Consider the following 17,128-nt stretch of genomic DNA (forward strand, 5'->3'; position numbering starts at 1 on the left):
CTAATGCGCCCCCACTCCTGTAAAAGCCCCCACGGCAGCAGAGGTTTACTCTTTAATACTGGTTGGGTTTTCAGCAGCTTCCACTCCCTGCCAGGGCACCTGCTTTCCAGAAGATCATTAGGTGAAAGTCCCAAGGCACGCAGTCAACCTGGCTCCCGTTACCTTGCCGTCTGCTGGAGAAGAAAATTAATGCTATCCGAAGAGTCTCTTTCCGAGGACCGGTTGGTGGGTAGGCACTGGACCAGCTGTCTGAGGGGTACTTAGGGCCATTCAAAGCTGACCCAGCTGAATCTCTGCATGGATCTCAAGTCCCAACATAGCACACTAACACCCCTGCTGAAGCCTGCACCAGCTGTTACACTATTGTACGAGGACTTAGCAGGATTACAGCACACGGAAACACAAGCATGCCAGAGAGCAGGTTGCCATCCAACTGTTATCTTATGGAGACTCTCATAGACTCCATCACAAGGTTCTCGAAACACACAAAACCAAACCACCGAATATGAAACCAGTATTTGAGACAAAAGAGCAAGAAGAAAAGAAAGGATTCATGCTTATCACTAAAAAAAAACAATAACAAAAACAAAAAAAACAACAACAACAAAAACCTTTAATAAAGGATTTCTTCTCTTCTCATTTCTTATGGAAAATAATACAAATTAGCATAGGAAAATCCTGCTTTATCTCAGAATGGAGTTACATAGCCTTAACCCAAAATCTTCTTTTCTTCTTCTGACTATGGGAAGTCGACCAGGGTATCCTATCAACTTGCAAAGGGGAGATTTGTCACATGTGACTGGTTCTTGGGCTGTGGGTTTTCAGCTAAATGCTGATCTGACACAGAAGCCCCCCTCATACCCACACCCTACACTAGCCCCCCAACCATTCATTCTTTTGCAGCCAGACTCTCTGCCCCCCGCTGCTGCTGCATCTTCATGGAAACAGCAGCAGGGCAACTTCTTTTTATATCAGGCTTTTAGCCAAGGAGGGCCACGGGGAAGTCACTTTGTTTTACATAACAGCCAACTCAGGAATGATATGGTAGAAATATACCCACAGGCCAAATGCAATGAATCTCACAGAATCTCTTGTTTAGCCATTAAAGTTTGACAAAGTCATGACTATTTATAGAGATGGGACTTCCTTTTGCACTCGCATGAAATGTGAGTTTGTGAGTCCTCAAAAAGTCAGTTTTTTTTTTTAAATTAACAACATATAGAATTTGGGGGGTGGGAGTTTTTTAAAAGCTGGTATCTCTATGTAGAGACGCTAGTTACATCCTTTAAAAAAACATTTCACTTATCACCATTTGTAGGGTTTTTTCATTATTATTATTATTATTATTATTATTATTATCATTTGTTACAATTTATTCAATTTGTATCCCGGTTGTGGCTCCCCCCTCTTCTCCTCCCAAACCTATGCTCCCTCCTTCTTCTTCCCTTCTGCCCCTCCCCTAGTCTGCTGATAGGGGAGGTCCTTCTCTCCTTCCATCTGACCCTAGCCTATCAGGTCTCATCAGGACTGGTTGCATTGTCTTCCTTTGTGACCTGGCAGGGCTGTTCCACCCCCTCAGGGGGGAGGTGATCAGAGAACCTGCCGCTGAGTTCACACCGGAGACAGCCCCTGCTCCCATTACTAGGGACCCCACTTGGAGACTGAGTCTATGGGCTACATCTGAGCTAGGGTTTTAGGTCCTCTCCATACATGGTCCTTGGTTGGGGTATCATTTTCTTCGGGGGCCCCTAGGGCTCATTTTTTGGCTCTGTTGATCTCCTTTTTGAGCTCCTGTTTTCTTCCAGGTATTTCTATCTCCCTTTCTTTCATAAAATTCCATGTATTCTGCCCAAAGTTTGGTTATGAGTCTCAGCCTCTGCTTTGATACCTCGATCAGTAGAGTCTTTCAGATGCCCTCTATGGTAGGCTCCTGTCCTGTTCCCTGTCTTCTTTTGCTTCTAATGTCTATCGCATTTGCGCTTCTGCATGAGGATTGAGCATCTTCCTTGTTGATTAGCTTCTTTAGGAGTATAGATTTTAGTATGTTTATCCTATATTATATGTCTAATAACCACTTATGAGTGAGTATATACCATGTGTGTCTTTCTGTTTCTAGGTTACCTCACTCAAGATGATCTTTTCTAGTTTCCATTTGCCTGCAAATTGTGTAAATGTACCACAATTTCTGTATCCATTTCTCTCGAGGGACATCTAGGTTGTTTCCAGATTCTGGCTATTGTGAATAGAGCTGCTACGAACTTGGTTGAACAAATGTCTTTGTTGAGTAGTTGAGCACATTTCAGATATATACCTAGGAGTGGTATAGCTGGATCTTGAGGTAGCACTATTCCTAATTTTCTAAGAAATGGCCAGATTGGTTTCCAAAGTGGTTGTATAAGTTTGCATTCCCACCAGCAATGGAGGAGGGTTCTCTTTTCTCCACATCCTCTCCAGCATGTGTTGTAGCTTGAGTTTTTTTATTTTAGCCATTCTGATGGGTGTAAGGTGAAATCTCAGGGTTATTTTGATTTTCATCTCCCTGATGGCTAAGGACATTGAACATTTCTTTAAGTGTTTCTCTGACATTCGACATTTCTTTGTTGAGATTTCTCTGTTTAGCTCTGTTCCCCATTTTTTTAAGTTAGGTTACTTAGTTTGTTGTTGTTTAACTTCTTAAGTTCTTTATATATTCTGGATATTAGCCCTCTGTCAGATATAGGGTTGGTGAAGATCCTTTCCCAATCTGTAGGCTGTCGTTTTGTTTTGATGACAATGTCCTTTTCTTTACAGAAACTTTTCAGTTTCATGAGGTTCCATTTATTAATTGTTGCTCTTAGAGCCTGTGCTGTTGGTGTTCTGTTCAGGAAGTTGTGTCCTGTGCCAATGAGTTCAAGGCTTTCCCCCACTTTTTATTCTAACAGGGTTACTGTGTCTGGTTTTATGTTGAGATCTTTACCCATTTAGATTTTATTTTTGTGCAGGGTGATAAATGTGAATCTATTTGCATTTTTCTACATGTAGACATCCAGTTAGACTGGCACCATTTGGTGAAGATGCTATTATTTTTCCATTGTATTGTTTTGACTTCTTTGTCAAAAATCAAGTATACATAGGTGTGTGGGTTTATTTCTGGGTCTTCTATTCAATTCCATTGATTCATTATTTCTCTGCCAGTACCATGCAATTTTTATTACTGTTACTCTATAGTTCCTCTTGAGATCAGGGATGTAGATACCTCCAGAAGATCTGTTTCAGCAATTCTGGGCTTTCTGTTTTTCCATATGAAACTGAGAATTTTTTTCTTTCAAGGTCTGGAAAGAATTGTGTTGGTGTTTTGATTGGAATTGCACTGAATCTGTAGATTGCTTTTGGCAAGAGGGCCATTTTCACTATGTTAATCCTACCAATCCATGAGCATGAGAGATCTTTTTATCTTCTGATATCTTATTCAATTTCTTTCTTCAGAGACTTGAAGTTTTTTTCGATCAGGTTTTTCACTTGCTTGGTTAGAGTCACACCAAGGTACTTTATGTTATTTGTGGCTATTGTGAAGGATGTTGAAGGGCTACTGATTCTTTTGATACAAACTCGTATGTGTTTGTTAGTGTTGGAAAATGAATTTCATGGTTTCTTTTTTCTAGTTACTCCTTCCGGATAATGCAGAAACAACACCAGTGATTAACTTAGGGTGACACTCTGCTTTCAATTAATGTCCCACAGGACGAAAGTGATGGTTCCAAGTTTTTTCAAGTTAGATCTTGAGGCAGGCTCCTGTTAAAAATGACTGGATGCAGCATCAGTGTGCCTTTGTTTGTCAGTGTCAGTTATAAATTCAGATTAATGATAATGTGCTGCAGAAGGGTGTTCACAGAAGCAGGAAAAACAACCCTGTTAGACCTGCATAAATCTGCCTCTGTATTCAGTGTTGCATAGTTTTATGAAATCATACAAATCTGTAATCACACAAATGTTGTATTACATATGTGTGTGTGAGAGGTGGGTTGCTTATTATTTTGTTCAAGTATGAAAGATTTAAAATTGATGCATTGGGCTATATGTTACATGACTATTGAGAGAGAAAGTATTAGACTAAGTTTGATATATGTAGCTGGGTGTGTTTGTGTGTGTTTGCATATAGATGTGTGGCAAAATTTTTGGACAGTTTGTACTGTTCTGTGGTTTCAGCTCTCTTTAACTCACACACTTTTGTGTTGACTTGCCATTTGCAGCCCTCTCACACATCTGTACACTTTCATATACCTTGGAAACCATCATCTATTTGAAATTCACACTTCTTGCTTCCCTGAATGTTTGCCTTCTTTCTGTAGCCGAAACCCTTCTTCCATACTTACAACCCAGAATTAGCACAAGAACTCTGGCTGCCTCCTTAGCTCCCCTTGGATTGTAACATCTTGGAAAGCAAGCACTATCCCTATCTTTTGTCCTGTGATTACTGGCTAGTACTCAACAGATACTCCATAGTTCTACTGGACAACTGAGGAGGCATGGGAAACCAAAATACTGGTAAAACTGAGGAAGAATAATCCATGCATCTTAGACAAGGTTTGCACACTTTCCCCTGAAACAGATGGTATCATTTGATTCATGTTGATAATAGCACTCGTCAAGTTCCCTCTGACCAAAGGTGGCATTGCCTATAAATTGAAGTATCAATTAGGTATTAGTTCAGGAGCAAAAGAAAGCCACACACTATTTAAAGTATGTGCGACTATATTAAGCCTCTTTTTACATTGTAAACAAATTAAAATGCAAACATTTTGTTTGCTTGCAATTGAGTAGGTATGACAACTCCCATCTTAAGAAGGACACTTAGAGATCATGTCTGGCTTGGCTACAGCATCCATTCCAGTTTCACGTTCCTCCACAAGCTTTTCATCAAATAACCAGAGTGGGCTAGCCTACAGATGGGCAAATCTCAGTCATGCTAAGAATATTTTCTTCAGACTTTTTACCATTAGGTTTAAACATTGACAGCTACAAAGCTTTTTACAAAGAGGGAATAATGGTTATTCCCATGGCTAAACCTGCCCAAATATCTAGCAGTATGTATCAAAATACATATTGAGTTCAAACACCAAATGGTAGTAATCAGAAAGACTCCATTTTTCTTTGTGTGTGTGTCTGTGTGTTTTTAGGATTTTCTTTTTAAACTGAAGAGAAAATATATCAAAGTTTAAAAAAAAAACCTAGGTTTTTCAAGCTTTAGGCTGCAATGGTTTTACAGTCCATAGAGAAAATGGGGACAAATGTGGACACTAGTTTTGTGCACTCATCCATATTTAATTAATTATTACTCCAATTTTCCAATTTTTATTATATTTAAATCCTCAAACTTTAGTAGTTCAGCCTAAGGAATAAAAATATTTGTCAATCTCAAAGAAAATATTTGTGTCTGCCTCAGACACAAAGTTGTAAAATCAGGGAAGTATGTTGAAAAATGGCCCTACATGTACTTGCCAGACAGTGTGTTTTATTCTGTTTAAAAACTTAAAATGATTTTAGAGTGTGAATATATTATACTTGTGAGCATAAAAATAAGACAAAACTTTGAATAATCTCATCTTGAGTCATGATCTTGGCTATCTAACCAAATAAGTGGATAGCAAAGTGTGACACATTTAGCGCATGACTCGAATGATAAACTGCCTCTGCGAAGCTGAAAGGCACACTGTAGCTCAATGTTAAGGTTGCTATGGCAAAGCGTGCCTTCTGGACACAATTCCTTGTTTTCAAATAATTACGTTTTATCTAGCACAGGGCAACCGATTTCTGCCTTTAAATACAAGAGAAAAGCGTTGATGTACTTAAATGTAATGTTCCCCCAAAGTTTAAATGTTGGCTGTCTTCCAACAAAAACCTTTATAGAAAAGTGATGTTGGTATTTTCTTATACATAGGCCAATTAGCTTGTTCATTTACCTCTTATTTGATCATTGGCAGTATGGAGAGCTAAGCTAGGAGGATAAAGGCAGCATTCCAAGGCAGGACCTGAACTTCACAGTGATACAGAGAAAATTGAGAGTCCTTTTGACTTGGCCTCGTAAATACCTTATTTTAGCTATCCAACCAAGTTGACATTATCATCAGTGTCCCACCTCTACACGTTCTCTCCAAATTTTTTTTTAATTTTTTATTAATTACACTTTATTCATTTTGTATCCCCCCATAAGCCCCTCCCTCCTCCCCTCCCGGTCCCACCCTCCCTCCCCTTTCTGCATGCATGTCACTCCCCAAGTCCACTGATAGGGGAGGTTCTCCTCTTCTTTCTGATCTTAGTCTATCAGTTCTCATCAAAAATGGCTGCATTGTCCTCTACTGTGGCCTGGTAAGGCTGCTCCCCCCTCAGGGGGAAGTGATCAACGAGCAGGCCAATCAGATTATGTCAGAGGCAGTCCCTCTTCCCATTACTATGTAAACCACTTGGACACTGAACTGCCATGGGCTACACCTGTGCAGGGGTTCCAGGTCATCTCCATGAATAGTCCTTGGTTGGAGTATGATTTTCTGGGAAGTTCCCTGTGTTCAAATTATCTTGTTCTGTTGCTCTCCTTGTGGAGTTCCCGTTCCCTCCAGCTCTTACACTATTTCCCACTTCTTACATAAAATTCCATTCACTCTGCCCATCAGTGTTCTCTCCAATTTACCTAGGCAAGAAGCACATTCTCATATAAACATCATCATATACATCCCTACCACACTTCTGTGGAACTTTTGGTATGTTAAGGCTGCATGCCCCGATCCTCACACTTTGCTTTGCCCAGCCTCTCCCGCCAGGGCTCATGCTGTCCTCCTGACGTTATCAGCTGATATTCAATGCTTTCAGGGTGGTCTATCCTTATCTGGCCCCTCAGCACGCAGATCTGTGCTGGTCTCTGAACAAAGAACCCCTCCCTTTGTTTCCTAAATGACTGCCCACTTTGCAAAGTTGCCTTTTCTAGGGTACTATTCCTAAGACTCAGGGTGAAGTTCTTCTTCCTGGTAATCACTGTTGTAGGTGTGTGTGAGTTTTCATAATGGTTATAGTATTACTTTTATGCAAAATCGCTTAATATTCACCATCTTCATTCAGTAAGATCGGAAATTTCAACTGTTACATTTTAATTATTAATATTCTACAACAGATAACAAATATTCCTTTACTCACCTCCTAACATTTCATATTAACTGTTTCATTCATATTTTGGTTTATGTCAATAGGTAGCCGTCACATCATCATACACATACTCACAGTGGAACCAAATCGTCTATTACAATTATATTTCCTTTCTTATAATATGATGCTATATTTCCAGGGAGTTAATGTCAACCTCTATCAGTTAAACCAGTGTGGATCTATGTAACTCTGCACATCCATACACATAACTACAATAAGTGAAAAAAAAAAAAAAAGAGGCCTATGAGTTTGACCTTCAAAGAGAGTAAAGAGAGGTACATAGGAAGATGTAGAGGGAGGAAAGGGAATAAAGAAATGATGCAATTATAATCTCAAAAAATAAAATTGAATAACTTAAGAAGGCCTTGCCATTGCTGTTTTCCACCCACTTTCGTGCCGGCAATAGGAGAACGTCCTATTTCTAACTTGGCGTATGACTATGGGAGAAGACCCTGTTTCTTCTGTGTGTCAGAGTTTGTAATCAGTGAATTGAAAATGAAATCAGTTCCCCTTAACCACTGCTTTAGTCATGCCTTTCCTGCACTTTTCACTATTATCTTTTTCTCCTTTTTGCTGTTGTTCCAGCAAAAATAAAACGGACACGACCATAAGTGAATTAGTGATTTGAAGTATAAAGTGACTTTGGGCCCAGGGGCCAGGAACACCAGATGTTCATGCCTGTGTTTCAAGGGCTATGATAGACACACGGCCTCTGTCTATGTCTCTCTGTCTCTCTCTCACACACACCCATTATGTATGTATATTTATCTATGGTGGGAAAAATAATCTACAGGAATCATCAAATTTCCAATGAGGAGGTCTTTACCGTAGAAATGCAAATTAAATCGATCTAGTGTAATCTTCTCGCTTAAGGACTGGGGAGACTGCTATGGTCTGATAACATGTCTGCCTCAGGCCATGCAGAAATGGATGGCATTTAGAGCTACGCTGATAAAGCTGGGCTTTTCGGCCCACATCTGTTTTCTAACTTTTCAATTTCTGTGTCTCCTTCTGTTAACAAGTAGGGTTCTTAGGCACAGCCACCTGGGATAAAAAGTTGCTGTTCACATAAAAACTAACAGTAATAGGTGAAGAAACTGAAGAGTGAAGGGTATAGCTGCTCTGTTTGTTCACTGTTGGGACTTGTAAAGACTTAACTAGGTTTAAATGAAAGGCCTTTTTGATATCTTTTGCTTGAAATTGCATTTTTGCCTCAATTAAGCAGTATTCAAACAACCACAACCACCCAGTAAGTCAGACAGAATTTTCTTGTCCTCCTGTTATTTGATGTGGTGAGAAGTCAAGCCCAGAATACCAGCCATTCCATTGGGAGTGTCAGTAAACAGAGCCCTTTTCCCAGATCACTGTGTAACCTTTCACACAGTGAGAAAAAGAAAGGTGATCAACCTTACTGTTGGCTCATAGGTGCAAGTTTCATTTCAGCCCACTGTCAAAAAATGGAGGACAGCCTCTTGCTTTCTACAGAAGGCACCAAAGAGAAGATGCTGAGTCCTAAATTCTGAGTATGACATTTCACTGGGGTTAGTGTATCTCCAGCTGGCGCAGGGGTTGCCATCTTCCTGATTCTACTGTATTCTTCCTTTCTCTGCCAAGAAGGAGAACGAAGTAAGGAAAGACAACATTTATACAGAAGGTGGGTGAAACAGTGTGAGCTTTCCTCGTCCTCACATTGCAGTCAATAGACAGTGGAAGCCCAGGCTCCCTTGCCACAATCCCGGTTGGAAATGGCTTAACCTTTCTGCAGTTAGAGCCCATGTTTCTGACACCGTAAGAGCCACTCCTCTTCATCCTGACAACAGCCCTTTCATTTCTGAAGATGCGAAAATTAGGGCCCAGTCAGTCTCCACAGGCAGAACAGAACTTTAAGCCAGAACAGAATTCCAAATTAAATTGCTCCTCCTTTATATCCTACGGCAGTCTCTTTCCTTCTACAGAAGGCGCGTAAGAGAAGATGCCCTAAACATTCCAGATAAGCCCTAAATTCTGTCTTTGACATTTCACTGGAAGCTAGGGCCAGAACAACTTCAAAAGCTTCAATAGGAAAATAGTCTAGCAATAGATATGGTATTTCTAGCACTACTCTGATAAGGCATGCTAGGCAATAGCTTGTACTTAAAAGATGGATTATCGTGCAAAACCTTCAGAATATCCATCGTTATGTCTTCAGGTGTTTACCTGTGTGTTCTGAAGCTCACTGCTTTTAGGAAATGCATGCCTGTGACGCTTCAAGAACAAATACGAAGGAAGGAGAAACAAGAGTTTGTTTAAAAAAACAAATAAACAAATAAACACACAAAAAAATGGTGGTTTAAAGTTATTCTGAGACATTACACTATGCAAAATGACCTTTTCTGGCTTCGAGGTCACTGTGGATGTCACTGGTTAAGATCAGGAATAGGGTGGACTCTTAAGCCAGGACAGTTGCTGTCCTTGTAAGAAGAAAGTCACAGGAATACTAGATGTAAGAGGAGGAGAGATTGAGCTAGAACTCAGCAAGCTGAGGAACCTCAGAGGCTACCAGAGGCAGGCAGCGTCTCCTCACAAAGGCTGCAGAGAAAATATGCCCAGCTGGCACCTTGCTTTCAAATAGTAATCTTTAAAGCCAGAAACAATAGGTTGTTGTTTTAAACTGACATTAATCTATATTATGATCCTAGTTTTGACACTGCACAATGATATTTTGTGAAACATACCGAAGAGCAAGAATATGAAATTTCTGAAGTACTTTTATTTTTGAGGCACTTGTAAAATAATATTTTAAAAATCATTTATTTATTTTGTATCCCAACTGCACTTTCCCCTCCCTTCTCTTCTCCCAGTCCTTCCTCCTCCCTTTCCCCTCCCTTGAATCCACTCCTATCCACTCCTCTCATGAATATCAACCAGCCCTGGCATGTCAAGTTGCAGTAAGTAAGGTACATCTTTTCCTATTGAGGTGATGCAACCCAGTAGGAAGAAAGAGTCTCAAAGGCAGGTAACAGAGTCAGAGACAGCCCCTGCTCCTGCTGTTAAGACTCCACAAGACCTACCCACACAACTGTAATTATGTGCAGAGGGCCTAGGTCAGCCCCATGCAGGGGCAGGCTCTCTTGCTGATAGTTCAGTCTCTGTGAGCCCCTATGGAACCTTGTTAGTTGACTCTGTGGGCATAAATAATCAGTTTTTAGGAGGGGAATAATAATCGCATATCACTCAGTACCACAGTGATGCGGATAAGGATGATGGACAGAACCTTTTTCTCTCTCAGCGCAGTGCGAATCCCTCCAGCATCATCTCTCTCTCTACTTTATGGCTGGGAAGCATGAAGGCAGAAATCTTGTCTTTTCTGAGGTTTGTGGTTAGTGCTATGCCTGAGACCCAGTGAAGACTCAATGAGAATTCATGGCAGATGCATAAAGGAATAACAAAAGTGGAAAGAGGCTAACTTCTTTCTACAAATCGAGAAATGTGATGCACTTAACATCTGTTCCCTACAACAGCGCCATGGCAAGCCCGCTGTGTTCAGTGGCCCTTTCTGGCTTTCAGGGAACTTTTGTCTTGTTCAGCTCATTGGGTTTTTCATCTGTTGTTATATTTAGATAGGCAATCAACTGCTTTAAAAAAAAAACAACTATCTCCAGTCAGAATTCATTCCATAAAGAAAATGTATTATATATGCTAACTGGAGTTTTATTAAATCTCAAGAAGGAAAAAAAAATGTCATTTGCAGGAAAGTGGATAGACTTGTAGACCATTCCTAATGGCAAAATAATGTAAACTCAGACTGGAGACTATTGCATGCTTCCTCTTATATATATATAAATCAGATTATAAATGTATACACATATGTATATACTTTATAAGATTATTTTATACAAAAATATATTTTATGGCATAGAAAATATATTTCTACATAAAATCATGTCACATAGGTACTGTTTTGGAAGATGAATATTTTGGAAGATAAGGGAATTTAGCAGGAAGAAAAATGGAAGATGGTAATGGGAAGAGAATATGGTTAAATGGAAAAATGGTTAAAGTATATGATAGACTTGAACAAAAATGTCATGAAGCTAATTACTTTGAACAATGAATATACTCTCATAAAAACACTGTAAAAGGGGATTGTCCTATAACATTTTGGCCTTTGATACCATTTGGAGTTCACTTCTATAGCTGAGTACTCTGTGGTATTTGAGGAAGGGTTCAAAGGTAAAGAGAACAGAAATGGCACTCGCTTCGGCAGCACATACACTAAAATTGGAACTAAAATTGGAAGATTAGCAGGTCTCCCACGCAAGGATGACGTGCAAATCCATGAAGCGTCCCATAATTTTAAGGAAATCGTGGAACTAGAAAATTCATCCTGAGTGAGGTAACCCAGAACCACAAAGACATGCATGGTATATACTCACTTATAAGTGAATATTAGCTATTTAATATAGGATAAACACACAACAAAATCTACAGATCTAAAGAAGCTAAACGATAAGGAGGACCCTAAGGAGGAAACTTAATTCTCATTCAGGACAGCAAACAGGGTAGACCTTGGAAGTGGTGGAAGAGAGGGGTCAGGACAGGCGCCTACCACAGATGTCCTCTGAAAGGCTCCACCTAACAGGAGATGGAAGCAGATTCTGAGACTCACAGTCAAACTTTGGACAAAGCACAGGGAGTCTTTTGGAAGAACTGTGTGTGTGTGGGGGGAAAATGGGGAGGCAGGGAATAAAAGGACTCAAAAGGGGCAGGAGCTCCACAAGGAGAGCAACAAAGCCAAAAATTCTGGCCTCAGGGGGCCCTGCAGAGACTAATACAGCAATCAAGGACCATGTATGTAGAAGACCTAGACTCCCTGCTCAGATGTAGCCCATAAGCAACTCAGTCTCCATGTGTGTTCCCAAGTAAGGAGAGCCCGGGTTGCCTGTGACATGAACTTGGTTGCCTGCTCTTTGATCACTTACCCCTGGCAGTGTGACCTTCCAGGTCACAGAGAAAGAGGATCCAGAGGATCCAGGCAATCCTGATGAGACTTGATAAGCTAGAGGCAGATGGCAGAGGAGGTGAACTCCCCCTTTCAGTGGACTAGGGGAATTGAATAGGGCAGGAAGAGGAAGGGAGGGTAGGACTGGAGGAGATGAGGTAGGGGGCTATAATCGGAATATAAAATGAATAAATTGTGAAAAAAATTAAAAAGAGAGCAGAAATGTTCATTATTTATTCAAATATACATCACTAATACAACAGCAATGGATGGCCCTCAGGAACAAGAGTAAGACAAACAGGAAAAGGAAGTAGAGAAAGAAAAGTTTCGGAAGGAAGCAGAAAGATGAAAAACTCTGCTTACTCAGCCATATTTTTGAAAATTGTGTATTGTTTACTAAAAGTCAATTAAATTTGACTTTAAAGCTCTGCAGTAGGGCACTGAAGAGCTGGCTCGGCAGTTAAGAGTTCTTGCTATTCATGCAGAGGACCTAGGTTCATTTCCTGCCACGCTCCTGAAGCAGCTCACAGCTCTCTGTAACTCCGGTTTCAGGAGCTCTGACTCCTCTGACGACTGGCTTCCATAGTTACCTGCGTGCACGTGGTACACATACAGAGAAGCTGGTACACACACACACACACACACACACACACACACACACACACACACACACACATGCACACACTTAATTATTAAACCAATAAAACAAAACAACACTTCAGTGGAGTTTGGGTTTGGATTCCAGGGGCCCCACAATCTGTTCACTTCCAAGGCTAATCCTCAGCACACAGGATAGACTTGGAGAACTCCTCCTCCTTTGGATGAAATTCCATTTCACTTCAATGACTTCATCTCATGTGATGAAAAACGATGGTGTTTTAAACAGAACCCACAGGTCTATTTTGACCAAACCTGAACTGCATAAACTTACAGAGAGGCGCTTTTGCTGTGCATATTCAGTAGGGATGGCTTGCTCTAAGATCATGTTGTGCTGAAGAAAAGTGATTTAATGTTCTGTGGAAAGGCTTCTAGATTGAAAATAATCACCCTTTTTTATGATGAATGAATTAGTAGCATCTAAATAATTTCATAAAGCTGAAGTAGCTCCCCTTTACAGAATATGAAATGCCTACTTTTTCTCTTCTACTCACATTTATGGTCTCAGTTCATCATGCATTCTTATTTATAATACCTATTTGCTGAAATTATTCTTGACTTTTTTTCAGTTGATAAACACTGTCAAGGTAATTGTTAAGTGTATATTTCTCTACTCAGCCAACTTGCTTTATTATCAAATCTCACTCTAAAAACGAATTGTATGTAAAGCCAACGGGTCGCACATTTGAGAATTTTAATTACTTCTCTATGATCACTTTATATTCTGTACGTAGCATTCAGGTAACACAGCCTCTACAATGATAAGCAGTTTAATTAGAGAGCCAAGATAAGGAAAATGCCTTTTACGTTACCAAATTTGCTCATGCCAGTCTCATGATGACTTGGGCTTTGCATTTTCATGCAGAATTTTAAATGTGGAATGTTAACGTTAGGTGAGCCTTCCCTCCTGATGGTCCTGCAAATGCTTCGTTACCACGCCATTTGGCTTCCTCCCTTTGCACATGTAAACACCGTGGTTGTAATTAGATTGCAAACTGAAACCTGCCTTTAATCTTTGTGCCAGTCCAAACACGCGCATGATTCCTCACACTCCTAACTTGGCACTGGAATCACAACAAATAGACACAAATGTAAACCCCCGTGCTGCCAATAGCATGCCTGCCCTTTCCACAAACTGTCTCAGAGGATAGCCATTGATTTCCTCGTTATTATGAACATGAAATTATTGAATGACAGATGATAGAGTGTTAGGTCCTACAAGTATTTTCCCAAATGGGTTATCTAGCCAGAGTTGCCATGGAAACGATGCTGTTTGACAGACCTGCCCACAAAGAACTCTTTGCTCAGAATTCAGCATCAAATAGCTCCCAGCTTACTGCAGGCTCGTGTTAAAACAGAGAACACGGAAGGTTTCTTATTAAGAAAAGAAGGGCTTTCTTGTAGATGAGTCTGCCCTGTCACAGGATGTACTAAAGTCACATTGAGATATTTCAGCCTGGCACCCTCCTGCCACACACACACTCACACACACACGTGAATGAGGACTTCACTAAGGGCTGGACTTTGGGCTATTAATAAAGACAGTGTTAATTCTTAGAAGATAAATTAGTGGATCTGAGAGGGCAGAGTCCACTGGGAATATAAGTTCTGCATCACAACACACATCTCATTAGGAGGAAAGAGGCCCCAAGCCCAGCGTTTTCCGGTCGACACAGTACTTAACACTGTGAAGAAGGCTTCGGAACTGAATTTTCCTCTTTCTTCCTTTTGTTGACAAATGCACGTGTGAAATAAGATAACATTTTCAAATTAGAATAACACTTCTCAACAAAACACTCTTAGTGTTGACGTCTTCTAATTCCCATGTCTCTTCTTACGTGTTGGGTTCACACTCAACATAGTGAAACTGAGATCATACTCTGGAATGGTGCTTCATGTCACTCTGGCCAATTAAGGGTATCACACCAGCATGATTAAGGCGGAAGGAGCCACCTGCTGCCCACAATAGGTTTTGATATTTTCCTTCTCCCTCAGTCCTCTCTCCTACCCCATCCAACTTTATGATTCTACTTCTTCATTTGCTATCTGCTAAATACAGACATGAAGTTATACCTCATACCACAATGTGCCACTTAGTGATAACCATGCAGACAATAAGATTGTGACTCTACAAATTAAGATAGCTTGATGTTACAAGATAAAAGAACCACCTAGGACCTCTTGTGGAAGGAGATCCGTCATCAGGTCGGTGCCTTTGCTAGTTTCACTGTCTTCTATTTTGACACAAAAATTCCGTCACTGAGCTATTCTTTGCTCTTAAGAATTCTAAAAGTTAGACTGTCATAACATCCTCTACTTTTTATGTAATTTGTGTGTTCGTGTAGATGGTCACATGTGTGTGCCTCTGTGTATGCAAGTTTGTTTGGGGTGTGTGTGTGTGTGTGTGTGTGTGTGTATGTGTATGTGTGTGCATGTGCGTGTGGAGCTGAGAAGGTGATACTGAGTGTCTCCTCATCTATTCTTCAGCTTGTTTTTTGAGGTAAGGTCTCTCACTGAACTGCAGCTTGTCTGTTTGCTGTTCATCAATCTCCAGGGATCTCTCGCCCTCTCTATCCAGACCTCCACATATAGACAGTCAGCAGTGAACTGGGCACTTCCATTCGGGGCGTCAAGAAAGATAGAACACTGGTTCCCAACCTGTGGTCTGTTACCCCTTTACGATCGCATATCAGATATCTCCTTTATCAATATTTATGTTATAATTCCCGAACAGTAGCAAAATCACAGTTACGAAGTAGCAATGAAAATGGTTTTATGGTTGGGGTCACCACAACATGAGGGACTGTATTAAAGGGTTGCAGCATTAGGAAGGTTGAGAACCCCTGATCAAACATCTTCTCAGCGTATTAAGCTCAGCGTATTCAGTGTTTTACATTATTACTCTCTCAAGCAGGGACCAGTTTCTGTATTAAACGGCATGTCATTCACCCAGCTACTCATGTGAGCATTGCCATCATCTCTCACACACCACTTTGCCTCATTAATTACGTTACTCAACCCCCAAGTCCTATTAATTCCGCCTAACATTGCCAAATTTCTCAATTTCTACTTCTACTGCCTCACTACAAGGCCACAATTATCTTTCTTAAATAATAGCAAGGAGACAGCCTACTTCTATTCAATCTCAGCATCTTATCCAGAATCCATAACTCAACTAAATTAATGTTTACTGGACATAAATCTGGTCAGATTGCCTGTCGGAGGCACTGCTTTCAATGCCTCTCCAATGCCTTCAAGATATAATAGTCACATGGCATTTTGGCTGTTTACTATCTACCTTTATCTCTGTCTTTCTTGTCTTGTTCACTTCAAGTGTATCCCTCTAAACTCTAACTATCTGGTCTTACTTTTTTTTTATATTTCTTATTAGTACATGAACTTTTTTATTTCTAGATCTTTTCATACGCCATTGTTGTTGTGGCACAGAACATTTTAAATTAGAAATATTAAGTCCCCACATACCGCCATGCTGTGTACCTCTTTGTCCTCTCAGCTTTCGGGTGATGTTCTTTCTCCTAAGAAGCATGACACTGTAAATCAAGACACTGAACAATGTCTTAAAGTGTAACTTCTTGGCATTTGATTTGGGAAGGCTGGATCTTGAGGATATGATAGATTATAAATGGAATAAAGCGTCAGACAGTAGACAATGGATTTTGAGAGAATTAATTCAAAAAGGGCAGGGAAGAAAAATGAAAAAGACCCAAGCCTGAAGAAGCCTTTCAGAATGAATGAAGATCTTTTCTACATGGCTTTGCTTTAACTGTCAGCTACTAACCAGGTCAGAGTGGGACGGACGGAAGCCGTGTGATAGAAAATGCCTGTTTGTGGCTGACTCTAACAGAAGTCCTAACATAGGCCAAGCTTCAGAATGTTTATAGCCCATTCATCTGACTGGGATTAAGCTTTCAGTTTACAGTTAACAAAGAGTGCTAAGCAGGAATTCAGTTGATTTAGATGGAAGGAAGGTACCTTAATATATGAGTTGTTTGTAAATTAATAATTGATTAGCACCTGAACCCTCTGACTTTAATTTCTCTCTCTTGATCTGCATCAACGAGTCTCAAGGTTGACATGCACCTGAGTGACTGAGATGAACATTTCTTCTTTTCTTAAAATTTTTTTATAAGTTTAGAAAGTATCAAGAATAGACAAAAGTAAATAAAATAGTACCATGAAACCTAATGACTTGTTCTCACACACAGCAATCAACATAATTATATATTGATATATTATATATATATAAAACATCTATCTATCTATCTATCTATCTATCTATCTATCTATCTATCTATG

The 17,128-nt window shown here is 40.1% G+C and overlaps 1 protein-coding gene and 1 non-coding gene across 2 annotated transcripts in view; one reads left to right on the plus strand and one right to left on the minus strand.

Moving 5' to 3' along the window:
• Window positions 1-17,128, minus strand: part of Pdzrn4 (PDZ domain containing ring finger 4) — a 352,809-nt gene that overhangs the window by 171,486 nt on the left and 164,195 nt on the right.
• On the plus strand, window positions 11,404-11,510 carry LOC129691225 (U6 spliceosomal RNA). Its single transcript, XR_008722425.1, has one exon. It is a non-coding gene; the product is annotated as a U6 spliceosomal RNA (small nuclear RNA).

Source organism: Psammomys obesus, unplaced genomic scaffold (assembly GCF_907164565.1).
Source record: "Psammomys obesus unplaced genomic scaffold, mPsaObe1.curated_primary_1811, whole genome shotgun sequence".
Classification (NCBI taxonomy): Eukaryota; Metazoa; Chordata; class Mammalia; order Rodentia; family Muridae; genus Psammomys; species Psammomys obesus.